The sequence below is a fragment of the Peromyscus leucopus genome, chromosome 1, assembly GCF_004664715.2.
Source record: "Peromyscus leucopus breed LL Stock chromosome 1, UCI_PerLeu_2.1, whole genome shotgun sequence".
Classification (NCBI taxonomy): Eukaryota; Metazoa; Chordata; class Mammalia; order Rodentia; family Cricetidae; genus Peromyscus; species Peromyscus leucopus.
The window spans coordinates 86,072,163-86,088,581 of NC_051063.1; the positions used below are offsets into that span (position 1 = coordinate 86,072,163).

Sequence of the window (16,419 nt, forward strand, 5' to 3'; positions counted from 1 at the left end):
AAAGTGTGGTGTGGTGAGGTAAGGTTAGCTGGTGGTTATTGCTATTTCCCTCATCTCTAAGGCTTTCACCCCTATATTTGGCTCCGTGTTTTTTATTTAATAAGACTGCTTAGAAATTCATCTGCATTTGGCGCCCAACGTTTTGCTCAGGAACTCACAGTAGCTGTGTTTGACAACACAAGATAAAGCCAGTCAACATCTCAGCACTGTCTTAGTTAGGGGTTCTGGGTTTCTATGGCTGCGATGAAACACCACAACCACAAAGTGAGTTTGGGGAGGAAAGGGTGTATTCACCTTACACGTCCACAGTGCTGTTCACCACTGAAGGAAGTCAGCACAGGAACTCAAAGCAGGGCAGGATCCTGAAGGCAGGAGCTGATGCAGAGGCCATGGAGGGGTGCTGCTTACTAGCTTGCTCCCTATGGCTTGCTCAGCAGCTTTCTTATAGAAAATCAGGGATGGCACCACTCACCAAGGGCTGGGCCCTCCCACATTGGTCACTAATGGAGAAAAATGCCTTACAGCTGGATGTCCTGGAGGCGTTTGCTCATCCTTCCTCTCTGATGACTCTGTGTCAAGTTGACCATGGCTGGGGAGAAGGTCGGGAAGTCTACCCTTAGCTGAGGTGCTGTTGCCATTGACGGCTACTGGAGGAAGGAGTATCATTTTCTTCAAGGGTGTCATTGCCCATGCTCCAGGGGATGGTCCTATACACAGAGACCAGCAGAGTGATCACTGTGGCTGACCAGCAGAGTGGACACTACAACTGACCTCCATAGTGAACACTATACCTGATCACCATAGTGACCATTATGGTTGAACATCACAGTGGACACTACATCTGACCACCACAGGGGACACTACAGCTGACCACCACGGTGGACACTACAGCTGACCACCACGGTGGACACTACATCTGACCACCACGGTGGACACTACAGCTGACCACCATGGTGGACATTACAGCTGACCACCACGGGGACGCTACAGCTGACCACCACGGGGACACTACAGCTGACCACCACAGTGGACACTTCCATGCTAAATGAATGTCACAGTTACCACCATAGTCACCATTATGACTCTCCATCACAGTGGACACTACAATTGACTCAGCGCGGGATGTGTATGTGTGTGTGTGTGTGTGTGTGTGTGTGTGTGCATTATATATAGACATATATGAATATCAGAGGAGTATGTAGGTTCTAGGAGGAGTTTGAGGGGAGAGTGGGAATTGACAAGATGAAAATATATTGTATATATGTGTGAAATTTTCAAATATAAAATTATAGCTTCAGATCAAATCCCAACATGGAAAGGGAAAATGGGCAGGCACCAAGTCCCATCCCTAGCCAAGGACTTATTGGCAACTGATAGTAGCTGAGAGAGGGAGAGATGGTTTTAAGAGCATAGCCCCCAGCACAGTGGTGGCGCATGCCTTTAATCCCAGCACTGGTGAGACAGAGGCAGGCGATCTCTGTGAGTTCAAGGTCAGCCTGGTCTACAGAACTAGTCCCAGGATAGCCAAGGCTACACAAAGAAACTGTCTCAGAGAAATAAAAAGAGAAAAAGTAATTCTGGTGGCTGGAGATATGGCTTAGCAGTTAAGAGCACTGACTGCTCTTCCAGAGGTCCTGAGTTCAATTCCCAGCAACCACATAGTGACTCACAACCATCTGTAATGGGACCTGATGCCCTCTTCTGGAGGGCAGGTGTACATGCAGACAGAGCATTTACACATAAATAGAGAATTTAAAAAGTGGAGCCTCTTGTACTGGCTGGTTTTGTGTGTCAACTTGACACAAGCTAGAGTCATCAGAGAGGAAGGAGCCTCAGTTGAGGAAATGCCTCCATGAGATCCAGCTGTAAGGCATTTTCTCAATTAGTGATCAATAGGGGAGGGCCCAGTCCAATGATGGGTGGTGCCATCCCTGGGCTGGTTGTCCTGGGTTCTACAAGAAAGCAGACTGAGGAAGCCAGTAAGCAGCATCCTTCCATGGCCTCTGCATCAGCTCCTGCCTTCAGAATCCCCGCCGTTTGAGTTCCTGTCCCGACTTCCTTCAGTGATGAACAGCAATGCGGAAGCGTAAGTAAACTGAATAAACCCTTTCCTCCACAGCTTGCTTTATGGTCGTGGTGTTTTATTGCAGTAATAGAAACCCTAACTAAGACAACCCCTGATAAGTCCATCACACTCTAGTAGAAAACCACATATCCAAGAATATATGGGCAGCACAAATTGGACGTGATATGTTTAAAAACACACACACACACACATAAAACTAAAAAAGAGTCACAAAAGTGGGTAGGTAATTAAAGGGCGGGGATGAATACGACCAAAACACATTGCGCAAAATTCTTACAGAATTTAGAAAATTATATATATTTAAAAAATGAGTAAGTAAAATAAAATCAGTTTTTAAAGAAGGCCTTCTTAACAGAAAACTGATAAGCTGAGTGAAAAAAGGCAAGAGGTTTTTGTTGTTGTTTTTGTTTTTCAAGACAGGGTTTCTCTGTGTAATTTTGGTGCCCATCCTGGATCTTGCTCTGTAGACCAGGCTGGCCTTGAACTCACAGAGATCCACTCTGCCTCCCGAGGGCTGGGATTAAAAGCATGCGCCACCACTGCCCAGTGCAAGTTTTCTTGAGTCATAGTCATTTCAAATGGAAACTGTGCAAACAGTCAACTAGCAAAGCATGATGTCTGGGGGCAGAGTGGTGAGAAAAATGTGGAATAAGCTGGCATCGGGATTGTTTCTTGCCATCAAACCCGAACAGGTGACGGAGGCTTTCAAATAAATCTAATCAGTGAGTAGGCACACCTACTGGGTTTCAGAAAGGCAGTTTATAGCCTCGAAGCAAATGTGATAAATTGTCATTGAAATCGAATAGCCATTCATCACAGCAATAAAAGGGAGATGTTAAAAGCCCACAGTGCTGACTGGATGATCCGTCCCATGCCCTACTCCTCCTGCAGCTGGTGAAGAGACCTGACAAACAGCTGGAAGGATTGAAGGTGGTGCCTGCCCGCTCTACCTAGGCACAGCAGAGAGCATTTGAAAGGGCTCAAAGAGGGCCGAGGGGTGGCTCAGTTGGTAAAGTACTCGCCTTGCAAGCACAAGGACCTGAGTTCCATCACCAGGACCAACTTTTAAAAGCCATGTGTGGTGGTATAGTTGCTGGAGTGGCAGAGCAGATTAGGATTCCTAGGACTCACTAGTCAGTCATTCTGTCCTGCTTGGCAAGCTCCAGAGAGAGACTGTCAGTATATGTGCAAATACTTATGTAAAACAGAGAGAGAGACAGAGACAGAGAGAGAGGAAAAAGGGTGCAAAGAGAAAGCCCTTGCTGATTCAGAGGAACGTGTCTGAAATCAACCTCTAGCTTTTGCCCTCATTACACCCACACAACTGTGACCATAAAGGGTTGGAGATCTGAAGAGTGCTTTGACATCAGACATGGAGATACAGTTTGGAGTTCGCCCAGCTGTTTTCAGTCTTGCTTTGGTCCAGTATTTCCTCACTATGTTCCCTTCCTCCATTTTGGAACAGTAATGTATATCCTGTTCCATTATATGTGGGAAGTATATGATCTGCTTTTTTATTTTGATTTTAGAAGGGATTACAATTAAGAGATTTTGTGAGTCTCAGAAGAGACTTTGAACTTTGGAATTAAACAAGTTTGAGACTTTTACAGACTGGGGACTTTTGAGGTTGGACTAAATGCATTTTGCTTTGTTAATGACTATAAGCCTGGGTGTGGGGGCGGGGGGGGTGTGTGTCAGAATGAAATGTGGTAGTTTGAATAAAAATGACTCCCACAGGCCCATAGGGGTGCACTATTAGAAGATGTAGCTTTGTTGGAGGAATTATGTACCAAGGGGGAGGGGCTTTGAGGTCTCAAATGCTCAAGGCAGGTTTAATGTAGCATTCACTTCCTGCTGCCTGCCAATGCAGATGTAGACCTCTCAGCTACCTCTCCAGCACCATATCTGCCTGCACACCACCATGTTTCCTGCCATGATGACAATGGACTAAACCTCCGAACTGTAAGCCAGCCTTCATTAAATGTTGCCTTTATAAGAGTTGCCGTGGTCATGGTGTCTCTTCTCAGCAATAAAACCCTAACTAAGATACCAAGTAAGATAAGCAAGTATGCTGGCTTTTGCACACATGTGCCCACACACCTGTGACCATATAAGCAAGCACACATACATACCACACACAGAGACATACACAAAAACATTTCCGCTGAAGCCCAGTGAACAGCTGCATAGCATCTCTACCAAGGAGTCTTCAGCAGCCTCTCCATTATGTCCTCTCCAATACAGACCAAATGAAGCAGCAAGCTCAGAGACTCCCTGAAGCCACAGTGTGTGTCCAGAATCACACTGCAGACACTCCTGACTTACGCCCCAAGGAACCCAACAGTAAGTTGGAGATGCTGTGAAGCAAATGGATGAACGTCCAAAGCGTTTCACTCCTCAGTACAGCAAACGCTGTTCATGCTCACTGCTTCCCTGGTAGCCACGGGGCTGACAGGGAGAATATGGTACCATCTCTTAGGCTGGAAAAATGTTAACATTCAACTCTCAAAATCCAAACTCTGAAATGATTCTCCCGAATGCATGTAGCTCCTGCACCCTCGTCAAGTCAAAACACAGTAAAGTGGAATTCCTGGAAAGAAGCTGTGTCTGCCAAGACTGATTGATTAGAACTGTAGTGATTGGAATGTTTCAGGTCCAGAGGCTAACGACCTTATCTTGGACTAGTTCTAGCCTCCTGGAGCAGCACCATTCCTCACCCACTTCTGTGTCAGAACTAACATCCTGTGGCTAACATATAAAACCCTTTTGGAATCTATTAATTTATTAGACCAGTAGCTTCTGCCAACTTAGAAGCTAAGACTGGCATCAAATAGCATCTGAGGCCTGTAGAAAAGCTTCCCCCCATCTTTCTGTAAACACCTCTCTGATGTATCCACCAATGTATTTTAAACTTGCCTTGACTCATGACTTTCTTTGTTCTTCAAAACTATAAAGATTCAGCATTGGAACATGGAATTTCTAAGTTAGGGGAGACCTAAATCTGTGTTCCCAGGCTGCGGTGGTCACTCAAATTTGGCTCCAGAATAATCGTATTTCCCTTTAAAGTGAGAGTTATGAGTCATTTGTTTGTTTGGGTAGACAGTAAATTGGATCATGGGCACCACCCGCATTTTATTTTTACTTTAACATACAGTGATTTTTGTTTTTAATGTGTGGGTGCTATTTGGGGTCCCCCCCCAAAGGCCTGTGTGTTCAAGGCTTGCTTCCCAGCTGGTGCTGCTGTGAGTAGTTGGTGGAGCCTATAAGAGGTAGAGCCCAATAGGAGGTCCTGGGTCACTGGGGGAGGGGTGTCCTTAAAGGAGACACTAGCCTCCAGCTCCTCCTTCTTCTCTTTGGCCTCCTTGCCTGGATGGTGGCCACAAGCTGAAAGCAACAGACTCAGTGATCAGACTGGAGTTTCCAAAACTGTGAGCCAAATAAACTTTTCCTCTTTGTAAGCTGATCAGCTCAGGTATTTGTTACAGTAACAGGAAGTTGACGAGCACAGTAGTTTTATCATTAGCACAGAGTGAAAAGGCTAGACAAATACCATGACAGGCTCCTAATAACTCAGTTAAGAACTAGGTCTCAGCTCCTGCCTCTTGAAACTAAACAAGACAGTTTCTGAGGAAGACAGAACACAGGGCGATCAATTACCAATGCCCCCGCTCCCTGCCCCCCACACACAGCAAGGATGAGAGGAACTCCGTGTACCTGGCCTGGGCCAACCCCCCAGGGTACCTCAAGGCAATAGCCAAATTAGGACAAGGCCTGGGACTTGTCCAGACTTGCCCAAAAATGGAAAAGCTGTAGCCTTGGCCAACCCCTGCTAGCTCTAACCAATTAGAAATGTACTAATATGATTGCCATTTGCTTAAGCCAATTGTAGATAGAAGGACCTACCTGCCTTAGAATTCTTTCAACTATTTATAAAAGGAGCCTGTGAGCTTCTTTCAGGGTGGCCGTTTTGCCTTTGAGTTGGATGTGTGGCTCCAACACGCTGGCATCATTACTCTGGAGATAATAAATGCTCTTGTCGGTTGCATATGTGGATGGTGGTCATTTGTGGGATTTCACCAGGGTCCCAACATCAGCACCACCCAAAACTCCTTGTTGCCCTCTACAGCAACTTTCTCCTAGATCCCTTAGTCACAGTGACCCGTTCTCTGCTCACGCAGCTTCACCTTTACCAAAATGTTGTATAAATGCAACCCATCGTATGCTGCCTTTTGAGACTGGCTCCATTCACTTTGCCTAATCTAAATAGAATTTAAAATATGGGGAGCTAGAGAGATGGCTTCGTGGTTAAGAATACTTGTTACTCTTCCAGAGGACTTAAGTTCTGCTCCCACCACCCACATCAGGCTGCTTTACTAGTGCCTACAACTCCAGCTCCAGGGAATCTTGATTCCATCTTCTGGTCTCTTGGGGCACCCACAAGAACAGGCACACACCCACACATAGACATGCACATACACAAATAAGTAATGAACCTTTTTTTTAAATATATGATTTTGTTTTCCTTGAACACACACATGCATAGAAACATGGAAACTATGTAACTAAATCTGGTGCCAAGCTGTGTCCACACACAGTGAACTGTAACCTGCCTGGACAGGGTATTCTTGTAAAAAGTAGCCACACCTCTGCCAACCATAGCAGCTGAGTTTTCAGCTGCTTACACGCTACAAACTGGTCAGATCCATCCAAATACAGCAAACCGTGAACTTGAACATCCCTGGCAATCTTTGAGTGTCTCTTTCCTTATTTTATCTGCCCACTGACTGATGATGTTTCCTAAACCGTTGCTCATTCATATGGCTGCGTGATTCCAGAATCTTTCCTTTCTCAAACTCTGAGAAATTGAATGTGTCTGAAGCTGGAGCTGCGATGTACTTACCTCTCGTGCCTAAGGCCTGCTCCAGCTACCGCACCAAAAACTAAACTAAAATAAAGGTTTTTCTTTTAACGTCATGCATACAATGTGCAGTCTGTTAGATCTCAAACCCCCGGGACAAATGGTTGAGGTGCCTATTAGCATATCAAAGCGAGTTCTGGAACTTGAAGTGAGGCCAAATATGGAGGGTAGCAGAAGCCAGTAGAAACAAATGATCCGTTACATACCTTAGGAGAATCAGATCAGCAGCTGCTGAGTCCCTTGGATGGGAGCTCATTTATGCCACTCCTGAGGTTTGGGCACCAGATAAATGAAAAAAAGAAATAAAAAGGAGGACATGACTGTTCCTAGGAATGACGGAGAAGAACATTTATTGTAGATGTGAGGAAGAGCATAGCCAGAGGCATCTGGAAGGGTCCAGAGTGAACATGACCCTGAGGAAGTGGGGAGGGCAGAGCAGGGAGGCCAGGAGGCTAAGGAGACCGTGAGAGAACCCGGAACCAAGGAAGCAGGAGGCCAAGAGACCAAAAGGGCTGAAAAGGGCCCTGTAGCCCAAATGGCTGGATTATATAAGGAAGAGTAGCTGAGGGAAGGGAAAACCCCTCCCATCCCCAGTTGGAGAAGTTTAGGGTAGGGGGCAAGGTGTGCCAGCCAGGAGGACCCTGTAATAGGGACTGAGGGATGCTGGGAGAACCAGGTGTCCGGAGTCTGCTTTGATATGTTAATAGGTTAGCCATTTGTTCCGGGTTTGAGACCTAACATTGTCAACCATATTTGTAAATAAATTATACACATCCTCCATTGACAGTAGACAGCAGCTAGAGGTTGAGGGCAGACCTCAGTTGTAACGCCCAGCATGTGCAAAGCCATGAATGAACTTCCTTGACTCCTATTTGTGACTCTAGAATCCAGCACCATCTAATTTTGTAAAAATAGAATACCTATTCTGATGAGCTGGGGGAAGATTGGCTTGACAGCCAGGAAAAGACTGAGGGAAGCAGAGTCGGGACGAAAGTGATTGGTCATAAAGCTGCTCTCCACGCAGAAGTGGAAGGACAGAGGGAGAGCCCAAGGGCCTTGTCATTTCCTGAACCATAGAGACAAGGAGAGAATCTATCTTCTTTAACACTTTTTAATGATTCCTTTTTATTTTTTTATGTGCATTGGTGTCTTGCCTGCACGTATGTCTGTGTTGAATCCCCTGGAGTTACAGACAGTTATGAACGGCCACATGGATCCTGGGAATTGAACCAGTGTCTTCTGAGAGAGCAGCCAGTGCTCTTAGCCTCTGCACCATCTCCCCAGACTCAGAATCTTTCAGTCTCAAGTTTAGACTTCAGGGCTGGGGCTGTAGTTCCTCTGTATTCACCTCGCATGCTCATGTCCTGGGTTTGCTCCCTAGCACTACAAAATTTTAAATAATAACAATAAAATAATATACGGTCTCTGACATAGAGTTTCCCATGCTTGGGAACTTTCTATTTTACTCTAGTGAGGTGAATCTTGGGGAGCCTGGGCAGCAGCTTAGGGCTCTCAGCCGCACCCCTGTCGTACTAGATGAGGACCAAGCTGCAGATGGAGGGATCGCAGGATCATACTTAGGTATTGAAGACTTCACACCACTCCCTTAATTCAGGGCTTCTGGGAACTTGTGGCTTCAATACACCAGGCACTGGTCGGATGGCATGCTTCACTGGTGGCATTCGTCAACAGGAAGAGAAGTACCTGCCCCCAACACCTCACCCTATGATCCCTTTCGTCTGGTTGTTTATCAGTATCCTTCTCATAACTATGACAATAAACCTGTAAATAAGAGTGAGCTTTCCCCGAGTTGTGTAAGTGATTGTAGCAAATGATAAGGCCCATGAAGGAGTGAGCGGTGGGAGCTGGCTGGTCAGAGAAGTTCTTTATCAGACGCTCAGGGCATGGGTCCGTCAGTAAACGGCTTGCTGTGCAAGTATAAAGACCTGGGTTTGGATCCTCAGCCCCCATGGAAAAAGCCACATAGATACGACAGGGAGTCTACTTCTGTCTCTCACAAGCCTATGCACATGTTATATATACACACACACACACACAAACACACACACAGGAGGGGGAGACAGAGAGACAGAGAGAGAGCACAAAATACGTTTTTCGGTGTTAAATAAAACTTAAATGAGGCCACGCATCAGGCCCCATAGACCAACCATCATGGAGTCACTCACACCAAACTTTCATATTATTAAGTCAAAACTAAGTTGTTTTATCTCATCTTCCAAGATCAGATCAGGAGAGAGAGGTGAGAACCACTTCCCCAGAGAAGCCACTTTCAGCCAACAGGATGGAAAGGTCCTCTCTGCTTCAACCTTTCTAGGGAAAGTAACTTGGGAACTACCACTCGGTCAACTGTTTCTCTTCTGTCTCCCCTAGTCCTTTTCTGGTTATCAAGCTCATCATAACTGGGGCGGTGCCTGCTTCTAGAATCACAAACAAAGTCAATGAAGATCATTCAAAGATGGGGGGTGTGGCTGAGTGGTCCAGTGCTGGCCAGCTGCACATGAGGCCTGCACTACACAGCTGGTCCAGCAAAAAAGATTTAAAAAAAATCAAGGAGACACTGGCAACCTAGGGCACTGTGAGTTTTAGCCAGGCACAGTGGTATAGACCTGTGGTAGGGGCACACAGGAGGCTGAGGTAGGAGGACCACGAGTTCAAGGCCAGGCTGGACTACATAGCATGACCCTATCTTAAAAAAGTGTCGGGGCTGGATAAGATGGTTCAGTGCATAAAGATGCCTGCCACCAGCCAGATGACCTGAGTTCAATCCCTGGGACTCACATGATAGGAGGAGAGAACCAACTCCCAAAGTTGTTCTCTGACCTCCACATTTGTGCCACAGCTGTATAAATAGATATATAAATGTGATCTAAAAATGTATATGTGTATATATGTACACACACACATACATACATACATATATTTCAAATAAACTCATTGCAATTTTGTTTTTTAACAGAAGCCTGGAATAATCACTGGCTTCTGAATTGGGGTATCCTGTGGGACTGAGTCCTTAACCTGGGGATGCTGACTAACTCGAGGTAGAAAATACTGGAATTTAATTCAACTATGGGCCAGCTAGGATAGGCTAATTGGCCAGTACTGAAAAGCCTTGCACCGCCAAGCCTATGAGTCTCTCTGTTGAGATATAGTAGAGTTTGCACTTCCCAGAGCCCAGCTTTCTTTGGGCCTCCCCTTCCGAGGCCCAAGCCAGGGCCTTGGGAGCTAGCTCCCAGGCATCAACAAAGGTGTCAGGCTGTTGCTAAAACATTGTGAGAAGCTAGGCCTGGCACTGAGCCTAAATCCTTAAACCTTACACAAACTCTGACCCTCCCTAGGGAGAACTTTCTTCCCCCTTCCTGTCACAGGGTAAGCTGCAGTCTCCTACAGGTGCCCTGAGTAAATACCTGGACAGGTGCCCTGGCACCCAGGGCTTCCTTCTTTCAAGTTCCAGCCAGGTCCATCATGACTACAAGGAACACTGCTTTCCGGGAACTCCCCTGTGGCTACTTTTGGAGTGACACCAACCATTGCTTTGGCAGAGGAGACACAGGAGAAAACTGTTTCCCCAACATTCAAGAAACATAAAACGTTTAAGAGCCACAGTCCATGAAGGTAATGTCTAGAAGCCTAGGAGTGAAACAGGGGAACTTAGAAGTGTTGAGGTGTCCATGTGCTCAATTTATGAGGTGGGGTGTTTGAACCATAAGTACCAGGCAACTGCATTCAGCTAGGGGAATATCTGTCAAAGCCCGGCAGACTTGAATGCCAGCGAGTGTGCCTGTGTGTGTGTGTGTGTGTGTGTGTGTGTGTGTGTGTGTGTGTATGTGTGATAGTTGAGTTCAATTGTCAGCCTGATGGGATCTAGCATCACTTGGGAGACAAACCTCTGGGCAGTCTGAGAAGCAGTTTCTAGATTAGGTTAGCAGAGGTGGGCAGACCCACCCTAACTGTGGGAGATACAATCCCACGGGCTGGATTCCCACACTGAATAAAGGGAATGGAACTGAACACCAGCCTTCATCATTTCTGCTCTCTGTATGCATGTGAGGTAATCAGCTGTCTCCGGCTTCTGCTGCCAAGATTTCCCCACCACAATGGACCACACCCTCAAACTGAGAGTCAAAATAAACGCCCCCTTCCTTAAATTGCTTTTGTTAGAGTAATGAGAAAAGGAACTGCTGGGTATGATGGTACACACTTTCAATCCCAGTGCTTGGGAGGCAGAGGCAGGAGGATGCTGTGGAACAATCCTTTTCGACGCTATGAATATGTTTTACTCTCATTGGTTAATAAAAAGCTGATAGGTGGGTAGCTGGGCAGGAAGTTAGGCAGGAAAGCCAAACTGAGAAAGATGGGAAGAAGGAGGGCAGAGTCGAGAGATGTGCCAGGCAGCCACTCAGGGAGCAAGATGTGCTAGAGGACAGGTTAAACACGAGACACATGGCAATACAGAGATTAATAGAAGTGGGTTAATTTGAATGTAAAAGTTAGCTAGTAACAAGCCTGAGCTATTGACAGAGCATTTACAGTTTATATTCAGCCTCTGAGTCAGGCTGGGCAGTCGGAATAGGAAACATTGGTTTACAGGCAGACCTCTGTGAGTTCAAGGCCAGCCTGGCCTACATTGAGAATTCCAGGAGAGCCAAGGCAACATAGAAAGACCCTGTCTCAAAAAACGAGAGAGAGAGAGAGAGAGAGAGAGAGAGAGAGAGAGAGAGAGAGAGAGAGAGAGAACTAATACAGTATGCTGTTGGCATCTGTGGAATTCAACACTCAACGTCTCACAGCCCACAAACTTTTCCTGATTGAACATCTCAATAGTGTGAAAGTTGAGATGTCATGATCCATAGCTGCATAAGGAAAAAATAATAAACAAAACTAGAAGGGGACCAAATGGGAGAAGGAGGGGACAGGAGACAACGTAGGTGAGCTGGACTCCTGAGCCCTCAGAACAGAGTCCATGAAGGACAGCTGCAGGGACTAAGCACCTGCACCTAAGCATGGAATGTTTCCACAATAACCAATGAGACACAGAACCCATAGGGCTAAAGGTGGCTACCATGGTAACCAGAAACAGATAAGATGAGGTTATCTCCCATGTGACCAAACGATGTGCAAGGTTTGGCGTAGAAGTTACAAGAAGAAAGTGTTTAATTTTTATTATCTTCTTTGTACTATTTGAAATTGTGTGTGTGTGTGTGTGTGTGTGTGTGTGTGTGTCTGTCTGTCTGTCTGTCTGTCTGTCTGTGTGTGTCTGTGTCTGGATGTGTGGGTGCCTGTGTCTGGATGTGTGGGTGCCTGTGTCTGGATGTGTGGGTGCCTGTGTCTGGTCTGTGTGTGTGCCTGTGTCTGTGTCTGGTCTGTGTGGGTGCCTGTGTCTGGATGTGTGGGTGCCTGTGTCTGGATGTGTGTGTGTGTGTGTCTGAATGTGTGGGTGCCTGTGTCTGGATGTGTGGGTGCCTGTGTCTGGATGTGTGGGTGCCTGTGTCTGGATGTGTGTGTGTGTGTGTGTGTGTCTGGATGTGTGGGTGCCTGTGTCTGGATGTGTGGATGCCTGTGTCTGGATGTGTGGGTGCCTGTGGAGGCCATTGTCTACCTTGTTATTTGAGACAAGGTCTTTCACTGAGGTGGCACTCACATAGGTGAGGTTGCTGGCAAGACCCACCTGCTCTGCCTCCCCACATTGGTGTCCCACACACGCTAGCATGCTTAGCTTTAAAAACAAAACAAAAAGACTCGTGTGTGTGTGTGTGTGTGTGTGTGTGTGTGTGTGTGTGTGTGTGCATGCCTGAGTGCATACGCACACATACTCAGAGGTTAGAAGGGCCATCTGGAGTTACAGATGGATGTGAGCTGTCAAGTGGGTGCTGAGAACGAAACCCTGGTCCTCCGCAAGAGCAGTGAGAGTCCTTAACCACTGAATCATCTCTCTAGCCCAATGCCCACCTTTCCCCATGGCTTTGGGGGCTTCAGTGCGCATGCTTACAAAGCAAGTACTTGACCAACTGAGCAATCTTCCTGGCCCTGAAATTGTTTTTGGCAGTAAGTACCTCTTACAGCTTATGAAACTAAAGAATGGGATGTCCAAAATCCAAATGAAACCAATACAGATTCCCTCAGTTAATTTTCTCATCTCTGGGACAAAATACTTGACGGAATCAACCTCATGAAGAAAGGCTGTATCGGGGGGCCCATGGTTTCAGGGACTTTCAGTCCATCCTGGTGGGGAGGCATGACTTCTGGAACAGTCTGAGTAGCAGGAGTTTTGCTGTGCAACCTATTCACACCTTGGTGGTTCAAGAAGCAGAGAAAAGAGGACCAGATGGTGGGTGGGGCTACCACCCTCCAGGCCCAGCCCAGGGACCCCTCTCTACCAGCAGGCCCCACCACCAAAGTCACCAGCAGCTGGGAGTCATGTGTTCAAGCCCACCAACCTCTTGGGGACTTTTCAGATTCAAGTCACTCCAGATTCCATGAGCAAAACATTGAAGATTCAACAAAGAAAGCATAGTCTGCCTTCGACTTCAATAGCTCAGCTCCATACAGATGCAGACAAGACCCTGTGGTCTGTGTGTCCCCTCCCCACTAGAAAGACAGTTCTTGAGGCAAATCCACCTCTGGGAGGCAGCCCCCTCCTCCCTTCATTTACCTCTAGGAGACAGCCCCCCTCCCCTCATTTAAAGGCCATCCCTCTGATCACTCTGCTTACAACTCAAGATTCTACCAAAGAAGAAATTCCATCTTCATTATGGAAAAATCACTTTTCTATATTTTTTTTGCATTTAATGTGGATGCTAATAATAGTCATTAGAGGCCTCTAAGTCTTCTTGTAAATTACAAACATAACGCTGTTTTTTCTTTTCTTTTAAATGATGATCAGACTAAAAAAAAAAAAAACCGCAGGAAGTGGAATTGTTTGGTCTAGCATTCATAACAACATGGAAATCCTGCGCTCCTTCATAGCAGTTTCTTTCCAGAAATAGCCCTTCCTAGTGATTAGCAGCTGGCGTGACCTCTGCGGACGTTGAACCTAAGGACTACAAATAACCTCAGCAGTAACACGGTCTCATCACCTCATTCTGGGAAACCGGGACAGAAATATCCAGCAGGTGACTCACTGGCCTCGGATGGCATTATACCATCCACTTGAACCCGCCGGAGGACCTTTCCGAATAGCACATCCCGACTGCATGTGCCCACAGGGAGGGGGCACCGGAGGACACTGGGTCTTTTGAGACAGGGTCTTTCACTGAACCTGGCACTGGGCTGATGGCCCGCAGTCCTCCTGTCTGCCCCCATGGCGCTGCAGTTGTAGGAGCCCACAACCACGTCTGGCTTTGCCATGGGTGATGATCTTTACGCTTGCACAGTGCTCTTGTCCACTGAGCCGTCTCCCTAGGCCTCTCTCTTCTTTTCTCTCTCCTTCTCCCTTCCTTCTGTTTCTCTCTCTGATTTTAGAAACAAAGTCTTGCTCCGTAGTCTCAAAATTGAAATCCTCCTGCCTCAGTCTCCCAAGCACTGGGATCACAGGTGTGCACTTCCACGCTAGGCCTCAATCCTGCCTTTGACATCCATTCCCAGAGAGCAATTCTCCTCCCCCCAGTTCACACAGATCCTACTCAAAGTAACGCCAGCATCGACAAAGACGGAACCACGCGCTGAGGGCTTGCCTGTGTGTCCACACTGGACCAAGCTCTGCAGTCTCAGCAACCGAAACGTCAAGCCTCCTGGGGAGGTTTGGCTCTCCCATCTATGATGATATTGAGGCCAAATAGGTTGTGAAATTTGCTCAAGGTTGCACAGCCAAACAGAAGCAGGGTGGGATGTAACCCCAGGGCCTCTCTGCCCAAAGACCTGAAACTTTGGTTACCACCATCAAGAGCATCATCAATGTTAGCAGAGGAAGAAGAGCAAAAGAGGAAGGGTGAGGAGGTAGCAGAGGTCGTGGAGACACTCCTGGGTGTCTATAATACTCCATATACTCTTATCAGCTCTGATGTTTTCCTTATACAGGTGTGAGCTCATAGCATCTTACCCATTCAGCAGATGGGGAGGGAAATCAAGGCCAGAAGGGAACAGTAATTTACCAAAACACAGTTAAGACCAGGAAAGCCTAGATTCTAACTAGGTAGGAGGTAGCTGGAGCACATATGGTCCTAACCAGAGTGCTCTGGACTTCTACCTCGCCATGCGCATTCTTTGGCTAACACGTTCACCGTGTGCATTTTCTGCACCCACACCCAGGAATAAGCCACAGAGCAGTCCTGTGTGTTTCTTCTCCCCGACACGTCCCCAAGCATCCTCTTTACTTCTGTAACGTCCTTCCCTGTCCCTGTCTCAGTTTGTCTGTCTGTCCTGCAGAAACGTCCCAATAATTTCCCTCCGCACTCTGATCAGAGCTGGCCTGGGTCTGTTGTGTGGCTCGCTCGGGCATTTCTATCCAGGGACTTGTTTCCAGGAAGAGAGCTCAGCTACAGAGATGCTTTCCGAGCCAGCACTGCCTCTGGGAAGGAGACTGCCTAGGCAGACATAAAGGAAAAGGAAGCAGACACTTCCTTCTTCTAAAATAACCGGTTAGGGCTCATCTCTTTCAGCCCAGGTCCAGGTCCCTATGCACACCTGTATGCCTGCCTGGCGGTTGGTCTCCTTCACTCAGTCAGCTGCCACTCAGCTGGTGGCAGAGGCAGGGGGAACTGTTGACCTAGGTTGTGAAAGTTTTACAAAGGCCCCTCATTATCAGCTGCCCCCTCCCTGCCAGTGAAGAACCAAGACTCACCTGTTGTAGCACAGACCTCCTTCCTATCCCAGCGTCTGGGGCTTGCCAAGGCGCTAGCTAGCTCACCAGGACTCTAAATCCTCTGCTTTCTTCCTGAGTCTGGGCTCCTCCCCTGTTGTCCTCTTGGCATCAAGACAATAAAAAGAGCAAAGTCCTTTTACCTCAGTATTTTATTTCTTAGACACCATAAGGAAGTGTTCGGGTTTCCCCCCACCTGGAGTGTCATGGAGGTGTGGGAAGAGGCTGAACCATGGGTCCCTTGGAGCATGCTGGTAGAACCTGGGACACTGTGTTCTGCAGCCAGCTACCTCCCCCTGAGCAGTGCCTTGCAGTCACTGTGGACATGCCTGACATCTCAAGGCAGGCAGCTCAGAATTCAAGTCCTGATGACTCTTACTCTTCACCCTCTCCCAGCCTCAGCTTTACCCTCCTCATCTGAGAAATGGAAGCAAAATCCCCTCCACCTCCTCAGTGTTGGCATCACCAGAGACAAATGGGACTTTTGTACAACTCAGTTCATTTCTAGCCACACAAGACTCAACCTTCCAGAGAGAAACCCCAGCTATTCAGACACTCAGCCTTCCCCCAATGCTGCCTCTAAGAAGGAAACATTCAAAA

At 47.2% G+C, this 16,419-nt stretch overlaps 1 protein-coding gene across 1 annotated transcript in view; it reads right to left on the reverse strand.

Moving 5' to 3' along the window:
- The window catches only part of Tmc5 (transmembrane channel like 5), an 82,136-nt gene extending 66,237 nt beyond the window's left edge, over window positions 1-15,899 (reverse strand). The window contains exon 1 of the mRNA XM_028867912.2: window positions 15,802-15,899. The gene's annotated coding sequence lies outside the window, so the exon portion shown is untranslated. The remainder of the gene's footprint in view (window positions 1-15,801) is intronic.
- Window positions 15,900-16,419: the final 520 nt, after the last annotated feature.